Source organism: Molothrus ater, chromosome 8, assembly GCF_012460135.2.
Source record: "Molothrus ater isolate BHLD 08-10-18 breed brown headed cowbird chromosome 8, BPBGC_Mater_1.1, whole genome shotgun sequence".
Lineage (NCBI taxonomy): Eukaryota > Metazoa > Chordata > Aves > Passeriformes > Icteridae > Molothrus > Molothrus ater.
In genome coordinates, this window is record NC_050485.2 from 9305919 (window position 1) to 9311918 (window position 6000).

At 50.1% G+C, this 6000-nt stretch overlaps 1 protein-coding gene across 1 annotated transcript in view; it reads right to left on the bottom strand.

Moving 5' to 3' along the window:
• NDST2 (N-deacetylase and N-sulfotransferase 2) overlaps positions 1-5432 on the bottom strand; it is a 123595-nt gene extending 118163 nt beyond the window's left edge. Inside the window, exon 1 of the mRNA XM_036385552.2 lies at positions 5275-5432. The gene's annotated coding sequence lies outside the window, so the exon portion shown is untranslated. The remainder of the gene's footprint in view (positions 1-5274) is intronic.
• Between the last annotated feature and the right edge of the window lie 568 nt (positions 5433-6000).

The following is a 6000-nucleotide window of genomic DNA, read 5'->3' on the forward strand; positions in this document are numbered from 1 at the left end:
TATTAGGCTAATGGAATCATCTGGAACTGTAAAACTAAATACCATCAAAGGAAAACAAGTTGCTCCATCAGCTAATCTAATGGTCCTGACACAGGAGCCTCCCAACACAAACCACTCAGGAGTGTGATATTCTTGGAGAGCTCCTAACACAGGATTGAAGGATGTAGGAGACTGGAGAAACAAAGGGAAGCGTAAGGACAGGGTTGTATGCTTTCAAAGAGACTGACCAGATGGCAGACCAGGACTGCAAAAAGAGATTACGTAGGGATAAAATTGTCATTTTGCTGTCCCTCTTTACTCCTTCCCTCTTCCATCAGTTATGCCAACCCAGCTGCCAATCCAACAACTGAATACAGAGAAAAAACACACATCAATAAAAAAAATCAGCAGTGACCCCTGGCTCTGGAGAGGGCTATGACTTGCTGGTGTGCCATCTAACACGTGCAGCTTTATGACCTACTCTCTCCCCTGCCATGGAAACCCTCCCTGAGGAGGCACCCTGCTCTTGTGAGCTGCTGTACTGGATAGGGAGGTAAGAGAGGAGGGGACAGACTCTGCTGTCTCTTGCTTTACTGAGAATGCCCTGGACAATCTTTTCTACTAATGGAGATATTTCTAAAGGGGAAATAAAAAGAATTCAGAATAATGCACTACAGTATTGAGAGAAAACAGATCAGTACTAGCGCAGTACAACTGTATCCCACAGCCCCTCACTTCCATTCCACACTCAAAACACGACAAAATGTTGTAGATGTTAAGTGCAGAGTGAGACACCCAAAGCACAGGGACTACCAGCACTAGGACCTGCACAAGCCCTGTACACTGAGCAAAGGACAAAATCTATCTCCCCTTCTTCTACCTCCATTGACTTTGGAGAAAAAAATATGAACGTTGGTATCTAACTGCTGTTACTTTTAATGCATAACTTCATGATTTGTATTTAATGACAAATATAAAGTTCACTTAACAGAAAGAAGAGGGCACTATCATAGACTACGTTAAGGTGGTAACATTTCAGCCTGAGAAGAGCTGCAAGCACTGTTGATACTCCACATCTGCAACCCCAGCAGGAAGAATGGCTGTGGTTACAGACAGCTACAAACACATTTGGAAGAGACAGGTATTTCCACACACCTTCTTGGTGTTGCTAGTATATAAGCAAGTGCTGCATGAAGCTGTCCTTTTTCTTTTTTTTTTTTTTTATTTTCCTTGACAAATTTAAAAGCAAGCTGAGCCTATATAGAGAGAGCATGTGCCCATCCCTTCTCCTTGTTTGAAGAGTTTGGGCAGCTTTAGAAAACAAGTGAACAGCAAATCCCACTTCTGTGAAAACAGATCTTGTTACACTGCCCAGCATAAGCCACAAATATTTTGAGAAGGTCCAAACTGCACTTACAATCTTACCAAATCCCTCACATTCACTGATAAATCAGTTAGCTTACTAAAAAATATTAGAGCAGGCAAGAATGTGATGGAGGGTATCTTCCTGGTGCAGAAGATTAATTCATCACTCATATCTAGAGAGTTCTACTGCATTTTTAACAGAGCACATATGGATTGAGTCCAGTGATCTATATAATTTTCTTTCAGGATATGGGTCTATATTGAAAAACAGTCCCCAAACAGCAACTGTCAGAGGACAAAGACCTTCAAAAATCATTATTCAGGAAGAACAGGTACGGCTCTGATCTGTCCACTTCACTAAATCTTTCAGTGGTGATTTAAGCTATAACTGTGCTCCACAGCTCTACTGGAGATTCCTGCTTCCAGAGCAGGAGCAGCAAAGCCAAAGGTCTGCACCTTCACTGATACACCATGCAGTCTGCCATCTCCAGCAGCTGAAGCAGAGGCACATGGTCCCTTCTGATTTTACTGTAGTGGGAAAACTGCCAGTGTAAAAGCAGAGGGTACAGCACAAAAAAGAAAAAGCCCAGACTTTGAGCCTTTCAGAGCTGATGGCAGAACAGCCAGCGATCAGGCGGGAGCTGCACAGCGCATGGTGCCTGCAGACTGTGCTGCTACAGGCCAGAGGTGAAGTGCTCAGCACAGGCATAATGAAATACAGAGCTTCACCTCTGTGCATTATGTTCAATTAACCAAAGCAACGGTGTTCAGCAAAGTCACAGGGAATTTTCTAAAGACAGCTAATGTTGCTTTGGGCCTTGTAAAAATGCGCTCCCAGTACTTGCCTTTCACCACCCCTGTACTGCTCAAAGCCTGTCATCAGAAAACAGCAGCAACTTGGATGTGTTTGCCTTGAAACAAAGAGATTGGAAAGACAGCTAGAAAGGAAAAAATTGAACTCAAAGACCCCTGCATCAGCAAAGCAAGAATAAAACGAGAGAAGCAGAGAGAGCAAACAGGAGCATTCCTCCCAGTTATCTCCAGAATCCAGGACAAACCCTGCTCTCATGCCCAGCGCCGCCACCACTGACTGTCTGTGTGCTGCTGCTGCAGCATCACTGCCTTACACCCACCAACTCCACTGCAGCTGCCTGTTGAGCTGGAAATTTGATACACTGCAAAGGCTGCTGACAGCCAGAGGCTGCTCCCCTGTCTATAAAATATCCTGTAATAAATTACATTACAGACTGGGGAAAAGGATTCGGAAGAGTGAGAATTAAAACACAACCTTATGAGAGCTAAATGAGACCAATTAAAGGAGATTTGCTACGAGTGCTGAGGGATTTTGACCTGAGCTGTAATCAGGGATGGATATGCATTCTTTTAAAAGAGGAAAATGAGCAAGAGATCATGTGTAAACAACTCTGCCAATTAAAATGAAATGGATTATCTTATCTGTGCAGCTCTGCTCAGAGAATCCCCACATACTCCAGATATACCACAGAGAGACCCGAGAGTCAGATCTCAGTCCTCTGAAACAAGGCTCAGTGATGGGGAGATAGGCTGTGGTTCAGGGCACATCGAAATCTTAGCTGCATTTGGTTATTTCCCCTTCCCCCGTTAAAACAAAAAAAAAAAACAAAAACAAAAAGACCCCCATGGAATTACAAATGTAAATACAAAAGTAGGCTCCAGCTATTTTTACCAGACCCCTACATGAATTCTGATGCAGATCAGACTGAAGGTTAGGCACAACAGTGAAACATGCTTTATGCAAAATCCATGCAGCAGATCCCACCATCACTGCACTACTGGATGCTGCTGGGAGACCCAGCTTGCCCAGGCACATGCTCACATCCTGATAAACAATTGCACATATTATACCATACCTCAAAACACTGACTCTCAATTTTTCTGCATCATAATCTCATTTTGCTGCCAGATTGCCCCCCACTCTCCATTCTGACATCCAGTCTGAGAACCCATACCAAAAGCAAAAGTAATTTCTGCAACTGGAGCAAAAAATTTAATATGGACAGATGTACCACTACTCCTGCTCTGTGTCCTTGCTTGCAGCTCATTCTGAGCTGTATCTTTTTTTGAAAATCCCAGTTCTTCATAGTTCATATATACATGCAAAACCACAGTTTTACAAAGAATGAACAAATACTGAAACAGAGGAAGAGAAGACCCATTACAAAACCATATTCAAGAAGCAGCAAGGAAAACACTACCATGTGCTTAGGGGAGAACAAAAACTAAAAGGGAAGAACAAACAAAGAGAGGAATTTAGGATACGGAAGAAAAATTTAAGAAGCAGCTACTGAACAAGATAATAACCGTAAGAGATATGTACTTGTTCACAGCTGCTGACAGGAGAAAGTTTTTAGACCAATTTATGCTGGTTGCCAGACTTAAGCACACAGATTTTCCACTGGCTCAAAACTGATCTACTGGAGTCTGGCTGGTTTTGGAACCAACAATCTCAACACATCACAATCACTTTTGTGCAGGGTGAAGAACAAACTAAAATGCCTTTCTATGTCCATTCTGTCAGCAGATCGGTGATCTCAGTGCCATGAAAACAGCTGCACTGAGAAGCCCAATGAAGAAATACTGCACAAACCCACTGTGGATGGAGCACCGCACGTGTCTTTGTGCAGCACTTCTGGAGAGCTTGGCTTTGGGATCACTGTCCAGGTGCCGAGCCAGCTCACATGGGCAATCAATGTAAGCACGTGTAGATACCCAGGCCAATGAACTCTTGGTTTGATGCTAAGCTTCTAATTTTTTCTGGCTCTTGGGGTGTTTTCGTACATGACATGTCCCTCTATACCGCCATCATCCAAAATTTCTCAGCCCAATTACCACAGATAATTGACTGCACATAACCTGAACAATCCACCAGAAGTTTCTAGTTTACCTCTGCCACAAAGGGCAAAGTTACATTTCCTAATGAGAAATGCACATACTCTTAATAACTCTGAATACTTCCTTGGCAAAATTGGTCACAAAGGATCCCAGTGTGGAGTAGCTTAACCTGTGGCTGAATTCAGAGGTCTGACATTTGCTCACTTCTAATTCAGGCAACACACTCTACTCACTCTTGCATAAGCAAACAGGGATGTCTCATGCTTTTATCTATCACTTTACCTCTGTAAAAATGTTTTAACGACTAAAATATGATGGGATATACTACAGGAGCGATTCCTCACGTTCCATGAGCTTTCTCTATGTAATTTTTGTTGTGCCTTTATAATACCACAACTGTGCCCGCGGTTGGCCTGCCCTGAGCGCAGCCCCCAGAGAGCAGCGTGTGCAGCACGGGCAGTGCAGCCGCAGCCTCGCCACGGGGACAGGAGCATCCCCTGCCCCGGTGCACGCCGACTGCTCGGGCGCCGGTCCCGCCGTACTCCTCGGCGCCTGCAAGGCGACGCCGTGGGGTAAACAAAGCTGGAGCGAGGCCGGGAGCGCAGCTCCGGCCCAGGACCCCGCTCCCCGCCGGCGGCCGGAGCACGGGGGCTCCGAGGGGCGGCAGCCGCGATGGGGCAGGGGCTGCCGCTCCCAGCCGCATGTCGGGGACCCAGCACCCGACGAAAACAGCCATGAAAGGCTGCGAAACCTCGGCCCCGGGCACGGCCGGCAACGGAGCACCGTGCAGGGGCACGGGTCCCCCGGAGTGGGCTCCCAGCGGGGTCCCCCAGCCGCACAGGTGGCTCCGGGGCGGGGGGCAGAGCCCTCCGCACCGCCCGCCCCCCCCCCCCCCCGCCTCCTCCAACGCTCCGGCCGCCCCTCACAGACCGCCCGCACCCGTGACCATCGCCCCCGGCCGGCACAACTTCCCCCGGCCCCGCTCGCTCAGCCCCGCCGCCCTCCGAGCCGGAGCGGGCCGGGCCGCCGCCACCGCGCTGCCCTCCTCCTCCACCTCACCTGCCGCAAGGAGGCCCCGCCGGGCGGGCAGGGCACGGGTCCCGGAGGGAGAGCGGCCGGGCGTCCCCCGGCGCCGCGAGCAGCGCTCAGGCCGGTCGCGGCCCGCCGGCTCCGGGGCGCTGCGCGTCCGTCCGGCCGCTGGGGGAGCCGCCGCCGCCGCGCTGCCCGGCCGCCATCTTCCGCTGGGAGGGAGGGACGGAGGGAGGGAGGGGCGCGGGGCCCCGCCCGCCGGCAGCGCCGGGCTGGGCTCGGGCCGGGGTCCCGCGGACCGGCCGCGCCCCGCACTCCAACACGTGGCCGGGGCTTCCCCGCGGCCGCGGGCACCGGCGACACCGCCGCCGTGGCCCCGGTGCTGCCCGGCACGGTCGCGGCCGCCGCGCTCCCGGGTGGGATGCCCAGGAAAGCAGTAGGTAGGGATTGCCGCTGCTGTGACATCCCCGGCAGCTGCCTCCCGAGAAACACAAACACGCACGGTGCAATTTGCTACGCTAAAGCGGTGGAGGAAACTGTACTAGGAAGCCAGAATGGGATGTGAAGCCACATCACAGACACATTTATTCTCAGGAGAGGCTGGAGGAGTGGACAGCAGTCCGGGAGTGCTATTGCAGGGTCCTGCTTTTGGATCAGCTCTGGAGAAAGAACCCACCGCGCTGCAGAGAGTGAACATTTGGGACAGGTTAACATGACTGGGACCTGGAGCAGTCAAAAGCGACAGAAGAAAAGGGA